Source organism: Dunckerocampus dactyliophorus, chromosome 3, assembly GCF_027744805.1.
Source record: "Dunckerocampus dactyliophorus isolate RoL2022-P2 chromosome 3, RoL_Ddac_1.1, whole genome shotgun sequence".
In the NCBI taxonomy this organism is placed as follows: domain Eukaryota; kingdom Metazoa; phylum Chordata; class Actinopteri; order Syngnathiformes; family Syngnathidae; genus Dunckerocampus; species Dunckerocampus dactyliophorus.
In genome coordinates this window covers 7318291-7340922 of record NC_072821.1, presented here as the reverse complement: position 1 = coordinate 7340922, position 22632 = coordinate 7318291, and the positions used below count along the sequence as shown (strand labels likewise).

Genomic DNA, 22632 nt, shown 5'->3' with positions numbered 1-22632 from the left:
TGGGATTCTCAGGCTGCGCTCCACTCCCGTCCATTAATAGCATGAGAGCAATGGGGTACCCTTGATTTATATTTATACTTTATTCAGTAACTGACCCCAAATGAAATATAAGCAACTAAAGATCCAAATATAGCACGTGTCCTGTGACTTCATGTTTAAAGGCTATCGGAGACAAACTGAAAGACATATCCTAACCAGGACGCAGTCCATTGTGGGTCGTGTTAGAGCCAGACTGGCTGGAACTTCTGTACACTAACTAGTGAGCCATTAATTAAAAAAAAAAAACACTTGGAGATAATGATGCTTCATTGTGTTTAACATAACATGTATGTAACATGTATTATATATATAACATGTATATGTAACATAACATACTGTTTAGTTACATTGCATGTACTGTATTTGGCTGGCGACCAGTCCGGGGTTTACTCCGCTTCTCAACTGAAGTCAGCTGGGATAGGCTCCAGCGTACCCGTCACCCTAATGATGACAAGCGGTATAGATAATGCATAGATTGCATTTTATATATAGTAACTTCATACGTTTAAAAACGTATGAAGTTTTTTCCTAAGCACGTTTTCTATAAATCACATATATTAGCACTAGAGTGATGCAAAATAAGCATTTAAAAAATACTATGACTGAAAAAAAAAAAAATATATATATATATATATATATATATATATATATATTGGTTAATGCATTTAAATATATATAAAATATTCTTTAACTTCAAATGTAAATCGTTTATTCATGTTTTAATTATTTAAATAAATTAACCAGACAAATTCACAACAAAAATTTTACATTTTAAATAAATCACATCGTGTATGGGCAAGGACAATTGATAAAGGCAAAACCAGGAATAAGAAAATGAATGACTTAACATGCCCAAAAGACTAAAAATAAAAATATTTATTATATATTATAAATTATAAATATATATTATAAATTATTGATGTAATTTAAATAAATCACATCAATTTTACTTACTACCAAATGCTGTTGATATTGTGTGGAATAATAACAAACATCTTAACCAAATAAAGCTTAGTTTTGTTTATTTCTGTATATTATTGTTTATTTTAATAGCACTTTTTTATTGAAATCACCGAAAACATTGTAGTACAAAGAGGTTTGGACAACAAATAATATGTATAATATTAAACAATTTGTAATTATTTTTAATGTATTTTCTATGATGTATTTATCTTTTGTTTCAAAGTGTATATTAGTACGGTAGTTTAAAATACATTTAACTTAATGAATTATCTCTATATAAATCTCTAGACATTCAACGTTCATACATCGTTTTATTTACATATTCCTAATTATGATGACTTTATCAGTTATTTCTATACGAATGACTTGATGCACTCTTTCTGCCAGTGTGTGAATGGACTACAAAGTAGGGCCATTTAAAGTGACGTATTTCCTTTTTGCCCCACTGGTGGATTACTGCCCCCTCCCCATTTACGCGCAGACACACATTTGCCGCTGTCTTCACACACACGCACGCGCGCACACGTACAAGTATTGACTGTCCGGCCACTTGGAAATTTCCCTGCCAGAAGACGGATGCTATTTAGCCGCTAAAGCAGCGGAAGTGTCCGCCAACGTGCGTCCAGCGATGCGCCAGTGGAGCTTGTGAAGGTAGGCATGTTTGCAACAATCGGATTAGTGTGGCGCCCATCTCCCCCTGCGGCACACGCCGAAAGCCGCCTGACCTTCTCTATCTATCGGGCTTTTTTTTTTTTTTTTACACTAGAAAGCCCGCACGCCTTGTGTGTGGATGCATGCGTGGGTGCTTGTTGTGTGTCTGCTTAGCCGTGAAGTTGGGTTGAGATGCTTCGCTGAATCGACGCGCAACTTGTGGAGCCTTCACATCAAACCGCCGGTACGTCCAGGCTGGTTGTTTCACCGACTCGTGTGGCTGCTGCACGCCGCCTGAGGAGGCGTCTCTGGCGGCCACTGTTGCTGGGCTTACTCGCTGTGTGGAGAGTTGCCGGAGGGGGCAAGTTTTAGAATGCACCGGCCGGTGAATACCAGTCTCCGCCATGTTAATATACCGTGTCAGGCATGAATGAATGGATTGTTTGCAACTTTGTTTTATTACCTTTGGTTAGGCATGAGTGCAGAGTGTCCATTCTGCTGGATGGAGAGATGCTGCACGTTATAGAGGATGTGCATTAAAGTGACACGTTAATGGATTGAACGCTGCACCTTTTGAATCCATACAGTATGTGAGGGTTGCTGCGTGTATCAGCTACACTGCCACACCCCTTCGCATATAATAGAACGGCCTGCTAGTAGTCTACCATGCTTTTATGTAGTGCTATGTGGAAGGGTCAAGCAGGAAGATGATCAGTAACCATGCTTTTAGTTATGTGCTGCACAGTAAAATGAGATGAGAGATGTCCAAGTTTAATGGAACTTCCAAATCTCAGGTTGCAAAAACCTTAAAAAGACACACAAACCTTTTGGACATTCAGCTTGTATATTCTTCTGTGTGTGTGTTTGTGCTTTGGGGTCAGCAATTGTGTGCAGAGAAACAATAAAATGTCAAAGAAAGACAGAGGATAGTCCCGCTGGTTATACTGTATTTCCTCATAAAGTGGCTGGAGAGTATAAGGTGTATGTTTGGGGTATATTAATATATATTAATGGTACTGTCAGTAGTTATAATACATCACTTCATAAAGAAACACTCTCGTGTCTTATTGTCTAAATTGGTGAGTGGTATAATTTTCTGCTTCACATTGTTGCTTTTCTTTTCTAACCTTTGCCTGAGAATGCTTCTATTTTCTGGAGTGTTTAGACAAAATGAGCTAAACTTTCCTCAGTTACACACATCTGTTGTTCTTTGAATCCCTAACAAAGCACTGTAGAAATGTGATATCTGTCTTATTGTTTTTGGATTAGTTTGAGTCCATTGAAGAGAGGTAATGCTATTGCGCAGACCATCGATACAAGCAAGAAGATTCCTAATAATAAGACCTTTGCCATTTTTAATTCCCTGTGAAATTGCAGATATACGCTGACCGCATCACAGCATATCATCAGTCCCCAGGTAACAATGCTATTGTGGCTGAATGGCATTGTAGACACATAGTGGCCGACAGCGCTAGGCTCAAAGGTCAAATCCGACCTTAGGACCTATCATGCACCCTTACAACAAATTGAATACATCACAGCATATTGTAGCAACTCCCAGGTAAATTTAAAAAGGCGAAAGTACAGTAGCTCAATGATGAAATCACACCTTATGAGCTCTTATACGCCCTAAATTCAAACAAACTATACATATCACAGCATATCATGGCAAATAGGGGGGCTGTGATATGCAGCATTAGTGTAATAAATGTTATGGTACAAGAAATGTCCGATATTTTGGAACGGTATCAAAGGTAGCTAAGGCCTAAGGTCAAACTCTATCCCCCTTTTACCTACCATGAGGCCTATAAACAATAATTATCACTCGGGATGCTCCGATAGATTGGCCACCGATCAGTATCGGACAATTTCCCTAAAAAAACCTGTGATCGGCATATGCCGATAAATGCCTTTCAACGCCGATCACCTGTGGCTAGCACTATTGCGCTCGCAGCGATCCTTTCGTGCACTGTAGTGTCTTGCCCTAAGGCAGTGTCGTACTCCCGCTTTTCTTGCGTGTGGAACCGGACTGCTCACACATGCCATGAAAACTGTCTTGCGGGGGTAAAAAGCTTTCATACGCCATTTGAAGAACAACACTTGACGGAATATGGTGAGTTTTGAAACGACAGCGGACGCAGACACTCACCCAACATGTGTGCGACAATCAGTAATAGCCGGAAAACATCATTGAATTTCTCAGCGGTGGAAGTACGCCAAAATCTCCTTTTAAAGAAAACGTCTCATCCTTTTGGAAGTTTATTTTTTGGACCCCTTGGCAGTACTGGGACCTTGGAATTGTGCTGACTTTTCCCCTTTATACGGCACCCCTGGCCAGTAGCACTCGTTATAAATAAATTGAAAAATGTACAATTAATCCATGTGATTGGTATCGATCTGGATTTCATTTCTAGATGATCTGTATCAGAATCGGCAGCGTAAAACGCTCACCGGAGCACCCCGAATAATCACATTTCTGAAAACATCTTATTTCATCTTATTTCATGGGACAGCACTGAAGAAACTACACATTGATACAATGTAAAGTAGTCAGTGTACAGCTTGGAAGACGGTGTAAATTTACCGCCCCCTCCAAAATAACCCAAAACACGACCATTTATGGCGAAACCGCTGGCAACGAAATTGAGTACACCCTTATGTAAAAATTGCGTGTTCAATTTGGTGTTATCGCTCTTACTCGCTCTCGCACTGATCAATGAAAGTTCAACACGGCACCTCGTGGCAAAGAACTCTCTGAAGATGGGGGGGGGAGAATTCCGACTATACGTAAAGATATTCTAGGCTTTAAGAAAAGTGCCAACACACTTAAAACTGAGCTGCAGCACGGCGGCCAAGACCGTACAGCGCTTTAACAGGACAGCTTCCACTCAGAAAGAGCCTTGCCGCGGTCCACCAAGGAAAATAGCTGCAGGAGTGCCGCCAGCATTGCTGCAGAGGTTGAAGGGGTGGGGGTGTGGGGGTCAGCCAGTCAGTGCTCAGCATCAAATTGGTCTCCGTGGCTGTCATCTCAGAAAGAAGTCTCTTCTAAAGACGATGCACAAGAGAGCGCACAAACAGTTTGCTGAAGTCGGGTTGGTGCCCACACGCACTATTGACACTGTGGACACAATTTGGACATTTTCAGGAGGAGTGTACCCATTTTTGTTGCCAGCCGTTTAGACGTTAATGGTTGTGTGTTGAGTAATGTTAAGGGGACAGTGAATTTACAGCTATCCAAGTTGCACACTGACTACTTCACATTATATCAAAGTGTTGTTTTAGCGTTGTTCCATGAAAAGATAGAATGAAATATTGGCAGGAATGTGAGTGCGTGGTGTACAGTAATCACTTTTGGGACATATTGTATGTCCTTTTAGGGATTATGATGCAACATCTTCTGTAAAATGTCTAAAAATGTGTTTAGAGTAGGAATAAACTAGCTTTTTTTTTGAGTGTCTGTTTGACTGTTTCAGCATTGACGCCATAAAGACACAGAGACAATTCAGTGAACAGAATTGTCGTGTTTTTAAAAAGTGTCCATTTCCAAATGGCATTCATGCTTTTAATGATCCAGACCCTTCGGCTTCCTGTGTGAAAATGTCGTTTCGGCTCTCCTGTGTAGATAAATGCTGCTGCATCCCTTGCCAGCATGCAGCACTGAATCGTTTACTCAAACTGGATTGGACGTCTTGCATGCAAGGAGCAAACGAAGGGCTTTGTCATCCCCTTAAGATCTTTGGCGACTGCGGTCGTGAATTGTAATGTTAATCACGACGTAAATGTGGTTTTCTCAAAGCAGCGTGCTCTCTCAGCAGTGTTGCTGTTCAGGTGTTGTAGTGCTGAAACCGTTGGGTTACTAACCTCTTGTGTTTAGGGACGGAGCCTGTCCGAGAAGAGGGACTCCTCATTAGCTGTGCATGGCTAATTTATTGATTTGTCCCCTTTTGTCCTGCATGAAAACAAGCCACTGGGGAACACAGAAGGAAGGAAATGAGCGATCCGTAATGTGCCACATGCATCACAAGCACGGCATACGGGAAGTGTCCTGATCATGGTCAGTCATCGCAGTCAGGTCCTGTGCCACAGTGTTTTTTTATGTTAATGTCATATTTCCTGTTTCCTTCTGAGGACGCCATGTTGGATTTAGGCGGCAGTGTGATGCCATCACACGTCACATTATGGTGACATGCTGTTACCTCCATAAACTGTTCTGTGTTTATTAGCATAAAACTTTTCCGCTTTAACTAAAAAAGCTAAACACACCTTTAAATCAGCGCTCTTCAACTGGTGGCCTGTGGGCCTAATTTGGCGGTTTCAGACCAAAACTTGATAACATTTCTTCAAGGTTGGCAGGTCTGCATATAGAGGATCCCAGAATAGCACTTGTTCAATAGGTACTTCAAGGAATAGTTTGGATTTTTTGACATGAAGTTGTATGACATCCCCATCAGCAGTGTGGTCCATTAACAGCGACTTACCCCCCCACTTGGTCTCCTACGTCCATCCAGTTCTGGTAGGATTTCGGTGTTGAAGAACATAGTTCCACTTAGGTGCTGCGGACATTATAGCGACCTAATTTATCTTGTCTCTGGAGTTTTTCCAGAGAGATGATTACATCGCTGTTTGACGTGTGTGGTAAAAGGCAGTGTGCTAGCATGAATTCACTTGAGACAAATGTGCACATTAGCACTCAATAAGTCATCAAAACTTACCTTTATGCATTCCCACATAGTATCAGCATTTGACACCAAATATGAGGTGAAAGAAAAATGGTAAAAAAATACAGTAGTAGTCTATCTGTGCGGCATGAGAGAAAGTTAGCACACGCACAATGGACATGCGTCAAGTGAGACGGACGTAACAGAGAGAATCCGGCCGCTTTTCAAAATAAAACATCATGGAAATTATTTTTTCTTTCTGTGCGGCCCAGCACCAAATGACCTGGGGGTTGGGGATCACAGATATAGAGAATTTGTGTGTTTTTGCATTATGTAGGTCCTGTCATAAAGGAGTCAAGAACAATAAAAATAAAAAAAAAACTGAATGCCTGTGGCTAACAGAAATGAGCATGACTGTAAATAGAAATAAAAAAAAATTAAAAAATGAAATTAATAATAATTATATATATATATATATATATATATATATATATATATATATACACACACTGTATATTTTGTATATCTTTATAGTCATACTCATTTTTGTTTGCTATATAGATATATAGCCAGACAGCTGTAACGGATCATATGACAAATGGTTTTGGAACGCTAGTAAAGAAGACACTAAAATAGCATAATATAGCTGTGCATCATTTCTCTGTGCCTTTTAGCTAACTATGCATATCATACAAATGTAAACCAGGGATGAAATACTGTGGTTTTCCTCAGATTATAGTAGGAATAAACACGAGACCGCAGTTACAATGATCCAATTTTTCAATTTCTTTTTAATGCACTGAATTCATTTTTATCCCAATAGCAGAATGTTGTCGTTTCATATTCATGATTTGTTTTCTATTGCTTACAGTGCATTTACCTTCTAAATCAAATCCTACTAAAAGTTGTTTCAAACAACCAATTACCATCATTTTGCATGATTAGTTTTATTTAATTGTGCCAAATGTAGTAAGTACACAAATTTGCGTTGCCTGTACACTAATAGGTTTGTATTGAATCCTTACGAGTTACCAGGCAGCTTGAGTTTTCCTGTCACCATGGGAACCACTACTGCTTTTAGCACCATGTATAAAATGCAGCTCCACAGCATGTAGGGGAAAAAAAAAAACCCACAGCGCTCCTCCTAAAGTTGAATATCTAATTGAGTTGTTTTGTTTTCAATTCCTTTCTGCACCAGCCCTTTTTTTTTTAATTTAAGAAGAAGGAGGCGGCCCTGATTGGAATGTTGTGATTTGGCTCTTATGTTTAAGGTTACACATGCCTTGGCTTGGTCACAACAAAGTGTGAAATTCTGGGATATCAACTTGAACTAGGCCAGGCATTCTAGAGCGTGCACTAAGAGAACCCTGTAGAATGTATCTGCCATGAGGAAGGTCCACACTGAGACAAGTACCATGACTGCAACCAATGCACAAGTCAGACCACAGACAAAACACGACTAGGCAGTAGTATAATTCGGGGCTGTCCACGATGAAACGTTTTCAGGTCAAAACGGCAAAGTATATTATCGTTTCAGCCTTTCACCCACACGGAAACGGCGTTCTGGGCGTTTTGAAAACTGCTTCCAGAGTGTGGAAATCTGAAAACGCCGGCTTGTCGTTTCCCGTATAGACGGCCCAGCCGCTGTTTTTACAGAAACGATGACGTCGCAGACCCGTCGCCACCTCGTCACTGTCACGTGACCAGAAGCGAGCTTTGACGACAAGCCAACATAACATCTGACTATTTCAACGGACATGACTCATCCCAGTTGGCAGTCTTCTGATATTTTGTTGTCTTATTTTCCAAGATTAATCGGAGAAGTAATTGCACTTTGTTGTACGAGTCTTGGAAACCGCATGCGTTCTTTCTTCTTCTATAGTTTGGTGCGCCACGTGGTTCCATGGGCGTGTCTGTTTACAGCGCCACACATAGGTGTTCCCTGTGCATTACATCATTTTCACCCATCTGGGTACAACTATTTAGTAATCTGGCACAGTCTGGACTTTTTTTTTCCCAACCCGGCAAAAAAAAAACAAATTCCGGGAACGCTCCCATGTGGACATGGCCTTAGTTTGCTGCCAACCACACAATACGTTTAAAGCAACCCTGATAAATACAATGCGATTCCCTCCAACTAAGATGTGAGCCGACAACATAAAGAATACTATACCTTGCATGTACGTACTGACCTGAACATGCAGTAAGATGACCGCTCTCTTTCAAAACCCGCTTTTGGAAAAATATAAAAGACAAAAAATCTAAGCAAAAAAAAAAAAAAAAAATCATATTTTCAATATCAGTGCAATATCATTTAATTAATTAATTCATTCATTTTCTATGCTGCTTGTCCTCACCAGGGTTGTGAGGGTATGCTGGAGCCTATCCCAGCGGGGATACAACCTGAAGATGAATGGGGAAGAAATACAAAATAAGAGGCCAAAAAACTTCCACTTGGAATAGGAGGAGAACTTTTCCCTCCATGTCGGAAGTGCCGAAATGCCATGGCTGACTATAATGCGATGTAATGTCTCATCAATGTTTTGTGTCGTTACTGACGCCTAGTGGCCAGAATACTACATATAAGTTGTTTTTCAATATGTTTCTTTTTTTTTTTTTTTTTTTTTTTACTAATAATGTGCCATAGTCAACCACAAAACAGCGCAAATTAATAAATTTTTTAAAAACTGCAATAGAGTGAGGGAGCGATATTCAAACGGCGATGTAGGGAGGGACGATTGTAATTGAATGACAACGGTCAATTATTTATCGTATCAGTGACGATTTATTTGAAGATAAGTGGACTTCTATTATTAACGATATCGGCGATCTGGCAGACACTTATTGTGTTGGAGTTGCTCCACGTTGTATCCGCCAGCATGATGCAATGATGATATCGCCGTCACATAACCGAGCAAATGAGGTTCGATACCTCGACACGGTACTTTTTATTATCTTTTTTTTTCAGATCAGAAAAATAATCTCCACTGAAGGCCCAGGTACCAAATGCACCACCCGCCACTGGTTTTATATGAGATATGTTTTCCATTGTAGCCTTCCCAACCTCTGTAGACAGGCTGTAGCAGAAATAGCTCTTTAAGTGGCCTGTTGATGTGCGACTGCTACACAATCATTTTGTCAGGTCCGTCTTGCTGTTTGGCCAGAACCTCCTTTCTATCTCAAATGGTCTCTTAACAGCCTCGAAGACTTATCACTTGAACCAACGCATGTCTAAATTGGAAACCATGTATTATTTGTGCATGCTGGACCACACATGAAGTGCGGACCTCCATCACTGTATGACAACACAAAGTCCCTACTTTTATTTTAGTATGGCTCGCCGTTCCGACAGCAGTTGCCTTGTAACCGTAAGCCCCAATGTTGCGGACAAATGGCAGTTCTTATTATTCAACACGTTTGTTGACAAATTTCCACATTTCTATCAGTCGTCAGATTATTTTAGTCTCTGTGACGATGTGGTTTGTGAAACTAATCCTCTGTTGGAATTCCCCCCGCGGAGTCACTTGCAGCTTTCTTAGGGCACATTTTTGGCTGTGCTGGAAATGCATCCCCACCCAGCCTCCTCGACCACCACCCCCTCTGCAGCCTGGGGCGTCTATTCTTGGTTTTCCCATCAGGATAAATTCTTGTTGCGAATGTTTGGTGGTAAACTGTGACTAAGGAAGGGACCACTCTGGAGGACGTGCTGAAACGCTATCAAATAAATGGGATCAACTACTGGGACGTTATTTCGTGGTTATTTCCTGGATGACTAGATTTTTTTCCCCTTTTCCTGAGCATAAATGGCCTCAAAACTTCACATCTCTCTGATTGTCGTGTGTCGTTTCCTCTTCATTTATTTTCTACAATGGCGGCTTAATGTTGGTGTGATGTGGAGATTGAGTGCGCCACGCCAGTTACACAAAACCTGAAATTTGAATCGTGCCTACATCCCTAATTGGAGACCACGGTGGTTTGTTTTTGTTGACCACGTACCCGCCAACTATAGCAGAATAGAGGTGTTTGCCGTAAAACGGTTATGGAACCTGCCAAGTACCTTAAAGCAGTGATCCCCAACCCCGGTCATTTGGTACCGGGCCGCACAAAAATATAATTTCATTTTTTCTTTTTTTTTCTGTTTTATTTTGAAAAGTGGCCGGATTCTCTCTATTACATCCGTCTTACTTGATGCATGTCCATTGTGCGTGTGCTAACTTTATCTCATATGCCGCACAGATAGACTACTACTGTATTTTTTTACCATTTTTCTTTCACCTCATATTTGGTCTCGAATGCTGATACAATGTGGGAATGCATAAAGGTAAGTTTTGATGATTTATTGAGTGCTAATGTGCACATTTGTCTCAAGTGAATTCATGCTAGCGCACTACCTTTTACCACACACGTCAAACAGCGATGTAATCATCTCTCTGGAAAAACTTGGCTGGAACTTGAACTGGTGGGTGGTGGGTCGCCATTCATTTTGTGCTTTTGATGTTATTCATGTCTTAGTTTTACACAATACATAATAAATAAGATAAATTAGATTGCTATAATGTACGAAACCTCTCCCCCCCCGGTCCGTGGGAGATTTGTGGGAACACAAGCCGGTCCGTGGGTCAAAAGAGGTTGGGGACCACTGCCTTAAACCTCTAAAAGTTTACTGGAAGAACAATTCATTCGAATTTGACTATTTTTAAAGTTACTTCAGTTCTTTCCCAGCTAAACCTGCTTTTGAAAGTTTATTGTCCGCTTATGGCTTTAACTTTGTACAAGTATGACAGGGGCCTTACTTGCCACGCCGGATTATACGGCTACGTTTGTCACAATGCATGTTGAAAAACCAGCAAGCTAACATGCGTCTGAATAGTTTGAGTGAGTTTAGTTTCATTTCTGGTCTTCCCAGAGAAACCATTATTATCCCCTTATTGACAACTGTACTAAATTGTATATACAGTAGTTTTGGATTGGATATATTTCCCATCGCAGCCTCTAGACAGGCTGGAGCAGAAATAGCGCTTTCAGTAGCCTGTTAATGTGTGACTGCTGCACAATCATTCTGTCAGTTCCTTCTTGCAGCTTGGCCAGAACCTCCTTACTGTCTCAAACGGGCTCTTAACAGCCTCAAAGACTTGTCACTTGAAACGAACTATATAAGGGAAACAATCCCGGTGTTTAATAGTTTAGGGCAAGTTCATGGGACTGCTGCCAGGCCTCGGATTAGAAAGTGAGGTCATAGAGAAGACGAAGCACCATTCAGAGTGTAGCGATGTAAACACCACTGGGCCTTTTATTTTGGACATTGGGCTAATGAAGTGGCTGGAGATGTCTGCTCATTTATGGGGCACACTCGAAGGGCGGTTTTTGCTAATGCAGGTTGCCTCAAGGATCCCGCGGTCACATTCGCCTAATGGCTTCCGTTTGGGTGGTCCCTGTCCCCAGAGACTGTTGGAAGGAGTCCATCCACCTGTTGCAAGGGCGATTATGGCCTGAAATTCATATTGCGATATACTCTGCAGCATCTTGCGATAATGCTACCGTACATAATGATGATATATTCTTTGGCATATAAATGATAATGTAACCATTTCAAAACAGGTAACAAAGGCTCCTCGTTTGGCTGGTGATGTATGCAGTAATGTAATGCATCGTTTGTGCTTTTCAGACATGTGCGCTCACAGTGTAGCTGCTCTATTATTCTCTCTCTAGACTATTATTAATCTAATTTCTCCATTTACTGCTTTTAGTTGGTCCAAGACCCGACCACAAGTGAATCACAGCGAAGTAGGATTCCTTCCTTTTATAAATTTAATATTGTTAGAACTTAGAAGACCTAGTTTTCAACCTTCTAAATATGCTTTATTCTGATTATTATTATTATTATTATTATTATTATTATTATTATTATTAGACCCCTCTAGACATGGAGTAACACCCATATAGTCACGGTACAGCCATAATATCCAATATATTAGATATAATTAAAAAAAAAATTGGTTTAAGACATAATAATACTCGTGCTCATGTGTGTTGCAGTAAATGTGTTCCCTAAGGGAGCTGGGTGACAGGCATACAAGAAGTGGCATGGGGGGTTGAGAGTTGACTTCATCAGCCGCAACAGTAGCCCGTGTTATTATTACGATTATCTTATTGTTATTATGCTTGCTGTGAGATAATTTAAACCTGCAATAAATGCCTGTTGTTCCGGTGACCAAGTCTGGTGCTTGTCTCACCGAACAATGACTGACACATAGTGACCAATGTAGAATACTACATTCGCAATGAATGCATCTTCTGAATTCCTTGTCTTTGTATTTGAGTGCATATATTTGTATCTGTAAGTATATGTATTTTTTTTTACTAATTGGCCGTATTCAAGCACAAAACAGCATAATGTAGTAATTAATACACAGTGAAGCAGCGAAATTCGAACCGCAATGTGGCGAGGTACGACTTTACTTGCTGATTTTCCGTTTATAGCTCCGCAGTTCCAGCTAGCCTTCTGTTGGTGTACTAAGCACTTATTCTTCTGTTGCTTCGCTATTTTACATGAAGCTAGCTTAGCATTTAGCATGGCTTCTCTGTCTCTTCCTGCTCTCTCTTGCTCGGTGGGTCACTTGTTGAGCTATGTTGTGGTTGACTATGGACTACTATGGACTATCATTAGTTAAAATATTGAAAGACAAGTTATATGTAGTGTTCTGGTCACAAGGTGTCAATAATGTTACATTGAGATACATGACATTAGATTAGATTAACCTTTGCACTGCATGGAGTTAGCCATGGAATGTCTGACATGACATAGTGAAAATAAGTTCTCATCCCATTCCGTGTGGAAGTGGTACGTTTTTGACTACCTACTTTGTCCTTCTTCCCAACTTGGTTTAATTCGAGGCTAACTAGTTAGCTCGGTAGCATGCTATGTTTAAAGTGGTGGCCGTCTTCTGTGTCCCGGCAGTGATCCCGTAGGATTACAGTTGAACAAATAATTGTAAAGAAAGAAGAATATCGCTTCCTCACTGTTAATTAATAAATGATCACTGTTTCGTGGTTGACTATGGCCTACTATTAGTCCAAAAATAAGGTTCTCCTCTCATTCCGTTTGGAAGTGTTAAGTTTTTGGCTTCTTTGTCCTTCTTACCCCCTCCGTTTGAAACACTTTTAAGTTTCGAATAAGAAAATTGGAGAGACTAACTAGTTAGCTCAGTAGCTTGCTATGCTAGCGCCGTCCGTCTCTTATGTCCCTGCAGCGATCCCGTAGCCTGCGCAATGTGATGTAAACAGAGAATAATAGGAGTGTAAAAAGGACTATTGGGGTGTTAGTTCATGTCTACGGGGCTCTAACAATGGCAAAACCCGGATTTAGAAAGTCATAAACAGGTTTTCTATGCTATAACTTTTATTAATATTAAATCCTGCTCTGTGGAAATTCACTTATCGCAGTGGAGTCTGGAACCAGTTAACCGCTAGGTTGGGTCGTCAACATGCATTATCGCGATAGGGCGATATAATTAAAATCTCTATTGTAGGCAACATTTATATTGTTCCTATTGTAAAATCGTTTGTATCTCAGATTCGTACCTGTTGCATCTTAGGCTGTGTTTCCCGGTTCGGACCAGGGCAGATTACACGATAGATGTAGCTGAGATGACAAAAAAGAACTTTAAAATAAAATAAATACCGTAGTAACCCAAATTCAAGACAAAATTTTCGAAAAAGGTTTTGTCTTACATTCAGGATCTAGAGATTTATACAAGCAAACCAACATGTTGTTCCAAATGACTTCTCCTTGAGAAAGTCAGAGCTTTTCTTCTTGTCACTCGCACACACGTACATTTTTTTATTTTTGAGAAATGAGGCCGCTGAAGTACTTCCTGCTCCTGGAAAAAAATACAAATCAATCAAATACCAACGTATCACCAATAACCAACGTTACAGTAAGTAGGCGTGCATGCAGGCCGGGGTGATCAGATGGTCAAAAGCCGGCATTCTCGGTTACTGTAAGTTTAGCTATGAACGAGGAGTTGTGCAGCTGTCCTGCGGGTGCTGGAAGTCAGTCCTGGAGGTGGTGCTGAGTCGTGACTCGCCATGTTGCCATTTAGTATTCATCTTTGTGGAAGCACAATGGCTGCAATGGAATTATTATACCAGTTCACTCAACATGAAATGGTGTTTTTTTTTTTTTTTTTCGGGAAGGACCTTGTGTCAAAATAGGGCCAAGTGTGTCCTCTTGTTTGAATTAGGGTTCTTCCAGAGGCGGATTTAAAGTATTTGTATGCAGTGTAAAAATAAAAAGTAGTCTTCTACTGAACTCTTGCATATCACATGCCTGTGTGCAGCTTGTTCTCCAGCTGGCAAAGAGACAAATGCTGCATTGTCGAATTCCTCTTCAGATGGACTCGAGGGGGGTTAGAATGCCAGGCTTGTCCTCAGTTGGGTTACTTATCTCCCTAGTGCAGTGCAAACCCTCAGGGAAATTACTTGGAAAGGATGCAGGAGGGCGGGGGGAATCATACTCATCCACCCACCCTCCCACGGACAACAGATGTCGCTTCCTTCAGGATGGAACTCACCGTTACTGCAACTGAAGAATGCCCTATTAGCCGCATGATTATCTATGTTCGGGGAAGCAAATGGCGGGTGGGACATTTTTTTTCCTGGGTGCTGTTTCGTTCCTGCAGAGACAGGGGTGATGGATTTAAAAGGCAGTTACCAGAGGCAAATGGGGTTATGTGACCGTTTGTCCTTCATGACAAGAGGAAGTTGTTCCCTTTTTTTTTTTCAAGCTGCCATGCTTTAGCTCGTCTCTGGTCGAGGCACCTTGACTGACAGTCCTGACCTTAAGAATTAAAGCTGGCTGTATCTGCACGGCAAACTAGGTGAGGAATGGATGAAGAAGCGGTTTTCGTGAACAAGTGGAAAATAAAGTGAAAGATAAAGTGCTGTCTTATGCCAACAGTGAGATGAGAAAGATTTGTACGCTTGCATAGCAACAAACCCACACATGCAGGCTCATGTTTTAGTGTTGTCCTATTTCTCTTCAGAGTTTTTTTTTTTAACCTTTCTTTTGGACAAAGGTCCATTTATTTCTGGACATTAACCAGTGACCTTGGCCACTTCTTCACCTTCAGCTTCTTCTGCAAGACACTTATCTTGGAGGTGTGTTTGGGCTTGTTATTGTGTTGGAACGCTGCCATGCCGTCCGGTTTCTGATGAGAGGGAGTCATCTCTGATTCACACTCTACATAATCACTCCAGTTTTGCTAGCACTCATGCAGCCCCAGACCTTGACGTTACCACCACCATGCTTTACGATAGGCATTAAAATGTCCATCTATACAGCGTTTTTTTTTCAATATCAATTTTTGTTATTGGGGGAAAAAAATCCAATGTCTACCGATATCACATTTTTATGAAACATCGGGCCGATATTATCGGACATCCCTAGTTTCAGGGCATCCAGAACACCGTTGCAGTGCAGGTGAAAGGCTGACCTGAAAACGTTTCTGGGTGGACAGCCCCTTAGACAATGCTGGCTATGTGTTGGATCATTTTCAGTGGGTAGTAAATGTAACTGCTGTACAAGCTGCACACTGGCTATTCTAACGTACTATACAGTCGTCTCTCACCACTTTGCGGTTCAAATTTTGCGGCTTCACTCATCAGTTTTTCAAATATATATGAATAAATCATGCTGTTTTTTTGTTGAATGCGGCCTAATATTAGTTTAAAAATATGCAATACTGGAGCACATGACTAGATTAAGCATTTTCAAGCATAGAAATGGCTAAATGAACTAAAATACAAATATAAGGCTTTCAGAGGACGCATTCAAAGATGCTGTGAATGATATGTAGTAATTCTACACCGCTCACTAGGTGTCAGTAATGTTACTGACACACAAACCCAAGCCTTGATCTCTGTAACAACAGGCTTTTATTGCAGGTTTGAATTAGGCACAATAACCCCTAATAAAAATCTCTAATAAAAAACCACAGGCCACAGTTGCGCCCGTAACTCAAAGCAAGCTAAAACTCAACTCTGAACCCCCGACGTCACTTCCTGTCCGCCTGCTACTCAGATCCCTCTAGGGAAAACATTTATAACAAAACACACGAGCACGGGCCTTAGGACTTAAATTCTATTGTGCCTTGAGAAGATGGTTGCTGAAATGTAAGCGGTGTCCTCACTTTTGTGAGATAATATATAAACAAACAACCATTGACACACTGCAGTATTGCCACAATTCTCCAGCAGAAATGGACTTCTGCACTCCTTCTGTCCCCTCTGGTGCCGCTGTCCAATTTGCTGACCTAGCAAGAAACAGTAGCAGTGTGCCTCTCTCTCTATCCCTATTTATCTCTGCCACTTTTTTCTTTTTCTGCCACTCCAGTCTGCTCAGATCTGTCTCCATTCCACTCCCCTACCCGCCCCGTGTGGCTAGCGAGCGTGTCGACACCTTGTCTTCGACCAAGTCAGCAGGATGAAAAGACAAGAGGTGTTTTGCAAGGCTGCGAATTTGCACTTGCACATTGATGGACGGAATGTTCGCTCAGTGTGGCGTTCTGAGTAATATTCACTGCATCTCAAACTAAAAAGAGGCAGGCTCATTTTTGGCAGAGTCTGCTTGACTAGGAGTATGGCACATGATCCTATCCATCATAGTAAAAGTTATTATTTTGGCATTTAGTGACACGACGTGTTATTTCTTTTCAACGGGGGGAAAAACAACCAGGTGAGGTGCGGGGCATGCTGTCTATTGGAGCAACGGCCACATGTACGCAAGTGTTCTTTATTTATTTTTCATCGCACTTGGGGGGCAAAAGCTCTCCTTTCAAATTTAGCCAATCCCAAATCCGAAAACCATACATTTGAGAAAAGACAAGGTAATGATGCAAATGCAAATTGAGCAATAAAGCATGCATGTGGAGTGATGGATTGACTGTCGAATGTCACTTGAATATAAAGTCATGGCCTCATGGCAAGCCACAGCTCTCTGTTATGACTGCAGATGGAGGCAAGTGCAGCATCCCCACACAGTCGCATGCGCTCTCTGACACTCTTTTATAACTTTATTCTGACTTGAACCTTCCAGCACATCTCCAACTCACAAAAACGTCTATCCGTTTGTCCAGGGAATAAAACTTCCTCATTCTCGAAGTGCATTCATGGACACTTCGAACTCCAAACACCACAACATCCTCTTTATTATGCATGTATGCGTGGTGTAAATAAACAGGAAAAACAAAGAAAAACAGTAAGTGGATATTATCTTTTTCTTCAATAAAATACAGTAAAAATGGGCATATTTCAGACGAGATTTTGCAAGATGTCCAAGCAGAAACTGTAGGAATTCTACATTTGATCAATTTTACTTAAGATTTGTCAGATCACCCCACGTAGCTGTTCGGACTTGTCTGCACCCTTAATCCCCGAGCAGTTCTATTGACGCTCTTTGCATTTGGCAGACAGCCAACTTTCAAGCACCGGCCATCATCTGCTTCATACCACACCTCATACATAGAAGAGATCCGTGTTGACAATTTAGCGACATGGTCGCTAGGGCTGGGCGATATCAAAAACACAGCACGATATCAAAAACAAACATATCATTCATATCAATATAGACTGGTTTTGTGCTGTAACTCTGGAAAAGCTACACCTCGCCACAGGCACCTTTTCTTAAAATTAAAGTTAAATCTCATCTCGTCTCGTTCTCATGGACCCAATCTCATGCATCGTCTCGTCCCGTGAGTTGGGTGCCTCGTCACACCCCTATATTTCAGACATAGTTGCAGTCATGATCTAATAATTTGAAAACTGTGATTAATCTGATAAAAATACTTATCATTCGATGTATATGTAAGCAAATACCCACATTCCTAGGAAAATGTATTTTTAAGTGTGTGTCTATCATGCCTGGTGACACGCTAGAAGATTCTCCGGTGTATTTTGAGACTTGAGTTGTTCAATAGACACATTGTTGCCACGCCTAGAAGACCAACTATGTGCCTTTGGGACAACCATCTGTGTGTAGTGTAGTGGCTCATATTCCATATTGTCTACCTAGTTTCTTTACATGCAAAGTTTTGTCAGTTGCTATTTAAATTTTCTGCAAATTCTCTTCAAATGTTAAAAAAAACAAAACAAAACAAGTGCTTTTTCGGTTTGGCATGTGACCTGTCAAACAAAGCAGGCATGTAAAAGTGTGTGAGGTGAACAATAGCGCAGAGAAACTGGGTTTGGTTGGAAGCCGGATTGTTCATCCACAATAGGCCTCCCATTCCCGGGAGGCAGTGTACCTCTTGTGGTGTTTTGTTCATCCACTCTTGAGTGTCTCCTGAGATGCGACCCAGACAAGGAAATGCTTTTTAATTGGTTCACCTGATGACATAGAGAATTCTTCCATTAGATTGTGTCACCAGCTTGTGTTCACGTGCGCTGAATGAGCCCCTTGTATCAGTTTCCCATACGGGACGAACCATAACAGTTGGAGAGATTTAACTTCTCAGGCTTGAAGTGGCAACTTGAGTCAGTCAGGTGGTACAAATACGATCCAGTTGGTAGTTGAAGACGAGGAAAGAAGAATAACATTTTGTACGATTTCCTAATGTGCTTGGGAAGGGCGCTGGGATGAGACCGGTGTGTTCTTGAATATAATATTCAGGAATATTGAGCTTTTACATTCCAAAAGAAAAGGCACTCGTCCATTTTGGAAAACCTCTTCTGCGACAGCTGCTAATGGAAAATGATAAGAGTGTTTATCCTAATTGAAATGTATGTCAGCGCATAGCTGCTCACTAAATTGGAATTTTGGCCTGGCAGCAGCGGCAGACGGTGTGCTAACTCGCAGCTGTCCATCCAAACTGCGGATTAGAAGACGATCTCTACTACTGAGATGCAAAAGAAGATTAAAGTAGGTCGGTCCTAATCTGAGGACCTGGTCGAGTGAGACGCCATGTTTTTTTTAAACTTAGCTCTGTGAATGATGTACGCTGCCCTGTGCTCTGTTTGGATGAGCTCTGGTGGATGTTTAGGGTTCTCTTGGGTGCTTCTCTTGTCTTGAAGTCTTACAGACGGATGTGACCCAGATTGTTCTGGTCTGCTGTGACCCAGAATAAACTGTCCCTAGTCTTTCACCCTGAGATTTTATGGCAAGCCTCACAAGACCGATGGATGGAAGTCTGTACTGTTTGTGAAAATATGAGGGGAAAATGACATCTTGTGTCCGAAAAGGATACACAGGGTTGACAAATGTCTTCCATCAGTTTTATTTGGACAGTTTGTGTTAACATATTGTATATTATACATGTATATTGCACAACACAGCAGTAACACAACCAATGTTGTAATAACGGTAAGGCGCAAACTGCTCAGCCAGCATCAATGCGGCTGATAAGTTCATTGTAAACAGCACTACGGCAAGTGTAACACGCATGAGTTTCACAACATCTGAGTAGGCCAAAACTGGAGGATGTCTGGCGGGATGAATTGGTGGTCCTATACAACATAGTATTAATAGTTCCGTGTTTCCTGTGGGACTGCAATCTGTTTGTGGGTGGGTTGGGCCGTATTATTGGTCATGACGTATATAATCATAATAGATGCTGTGGGAGAGAGGAATAATGTTGTAGGAGAGGCAAAAAGTGAGACATAAAACATGAAAAGCAAAACAAATTGACCATCAGTGAGGGCCCACAATAGCGCTCGCTGCTTGTTGAGAAAACTGATGCAGTGTTCCCTCACTCCATCACGATGGGGAGTTGTGTGTGTCTCTCTCTCGCTTCCCTCTCTTCTGTCTGCACCGCCCATTGTCTTCTGCATCCTGATTGGCTGTAGACCATTGTCGATCAATCTCCGTCGTGCAGTTTCCTGTTGTGGTTCTCATCGCTAGCAAACTAGCTAACGGTGTGAGCTGCTTGCTAACCGCCAATAAACAATATAAGAAGAAGAAGAAGCTAACCGGCTGTAGGGCACCATTACAGAATAAATTAATCTTCGGTTTAAGGAGGACGAGGAGAGTGGAGGAAAATACGACGACAGGAACAATGTGTTTTAACAAGGATACAGAAACGCTACAGCCAAACGGCGCCAGGGTGAAGGGGCACGGTCAGGGGAGTGAAATATGTGCGAGTCACTTAATAATTTCTTGTCGAACCGAGTAGGTTGATCATTAAAATTCAAACGAAATTTGACCTTTGAGAGTGTTTTAAACGAGAAATGTGAGAAAATGTTCATGCCTGTCTGAGAGAAGTGTATAGTGAGGGGTTTTACAACCTTAAAACATATATCATCATTGTAAAAAAATAGAAATAAAGCTGGCTACTTCGCGAATTTCACTTACTGTTTTGGGAACACTGCACAGTGAGTCCCTGCCACTTTGGGCTTCAAATTCCGCGGCTTTGCTCTATCACGGTTTTTCTGAATATATTAATCAATAAATCATCGCTGTTTCGTGGTTGAATACGGCTTATTATTGGTTAAAAAAAAAATCAAGCATAAAAATGTCTAAATGAACAAAAATACAAATAAAAGGGCATTCAAAGAGACTGTGGATGATATGTAGTACTCTGCACTGGTCACTAGGTGTCAGTAATGTTACTGTAATGTTCGATGAGACACACAAGCATCAGACTTGATCGCCGGAACAACAGGCTTTTATTGCAGGTTTGAATTACCTCACAACAGGCACAATAATCCCTAACACGGGCTACTTTTGCAGCTGGAAAAGATAAAACTGAACTCTGAACCTCCGCTCCCCACTCAGCTCCCCTAGCACCAGAACACATTCACAGCAACACACACAATTCTTATTTATGTCTTAAATGACTTATTTTCTCTTAGTATGTCTACTATATTGGGTTATGCAAGTGTAAACTATAGTGGTGCTATTTCATGTCTCGTGGCGCTAATAATGTTAAACGTATTTAGAAGGTCACAAACAGGTTTTCTATGCTCTTAACTACGTGAATTTTCAATTTCTAGATGAGCAATCGTACTTTGTAGAAATTCACTTATCATGGTCGGGTTTGGAACCAATTAACGATAAAGAGGGGATTACTGTACATCCTTAACACCAGAAAAAGCCACTAGGTTTGTCACAAGGAGTATGTAGAGGGGTCTGAATACTCACTAAATATACTGTAGCTACAAAGTAGCTAAATTGGCAAAACTGATCTGTCCTGTCTTTGTATTCTCCAGCAGACCAGAAAGCAAAGTTACGATGCATACCGCCACCGACTGGACGGATTTATAATGACAAGTTACATTCACGGACCCACATTCACAGTCCCATCATAATGTGTTTATGAGAGAGGGCGAATAGGTAACGACAAATCCATTTGTGGGGTGCACTTGCTTTAAGGATATAAAGCTGCAGCTCACAAAACCTCTTTAATTCTCATTTTAGTGTTGATGCTGTGCCTTTTGGTCTATTCAGCTTTCATGTTTTGGCCTTTTAATGCAAATAGTCATAGTGCACCATTTTTCTTTTGTGTCATTAGAATATCAGCAGTGTGTGTTTTGCTCTAACGGCAAACATAACTTTTATGACTCGAGGAGCCAAATTACAGTGTCATAAAACCACTTGTGAGGACACAAGACACACAGATGCATGTTCATATTGGCGGCTGGAATGGTACACATTGGGACAGCATTTTGTTTTTGTTTTTACAAAGTATTTTATCCCATTAAGTGTCTCATTATTTTATTTTCCATCCATCCATCTTCTATGCCGTGGGCATGCTGGTGCCTATCCCAGCTAACTTTGGGCGAGAGGCGGGGTACACCCTGGACTGGTCGCCAGCCAATCGCAGGGCAGTTATAGACAACCATTCACACTCACATTCATACCTATGGATAGTTTAGAGTCGCCAGTTAACCTAACATGCATGCAAATTTTATTTCATTTTAATTTTTGGGGGGTGAAAGCACCCAAAAATATACTTCATTGGATTTTTGTATTCTGATGGAGATGCTTCCAGCGATGTAATTAAACCAACAAAGAGACACAGACAAATAACTCTGTTCTAACGCTTGCACGCACATGCGCACACAACACACACACACACACACACACACACAACACACTACAAGAGCCAAACGAATGTAAATTGCCAATATAAACACATTATTTCACCCACTCCCCCTTCAACTTTGCTTTGTGTGTTTCATTCCATTCAAGGAATTGGAATGGGAAGGACAGGCTGTAATTGAATTAGCTCAACACACACACACACACACACACACACACACACACACACACACACGGCACCCCCTGCCTTCTGCAAGGGCAATCAGTGAGAATCTCTGCTGTCCCAAG

At 41.2% G+C, this 22632-nt stretch overlaps 1 protein-coding gene across 4 annotated transcripts in view; it reads left to right on the top strand.

Annotated features, from left to right (window-relative positions):
- The window catches only part of tln2a (talin 2a), a 97319-nt gene that overhangs the window by 2925 nt on the left and 71762 nt on the right, over positions 1 to 22632 (top strand). The window contains exon 1 of one of the 4 annotated variants that reach the window (XM_054770917.1): positions 1478 to 1653. The exons of 1 other annotated variant lie outside the window; for it this stretch is intronic. The gene's annotated coding sequence lies outside the window, so the exon portion shown is untranslated. Of the gene's footprint in view, positions 1 to 1477; positions 1654 to 1792; positions 1898 to 4657; positions 5708 to 22632 lie in introns of those variants that run through there. 2 more of the 4 variants (XM_054770918.1, XM_054770919.1) reach the window with 2 other exon arrangements.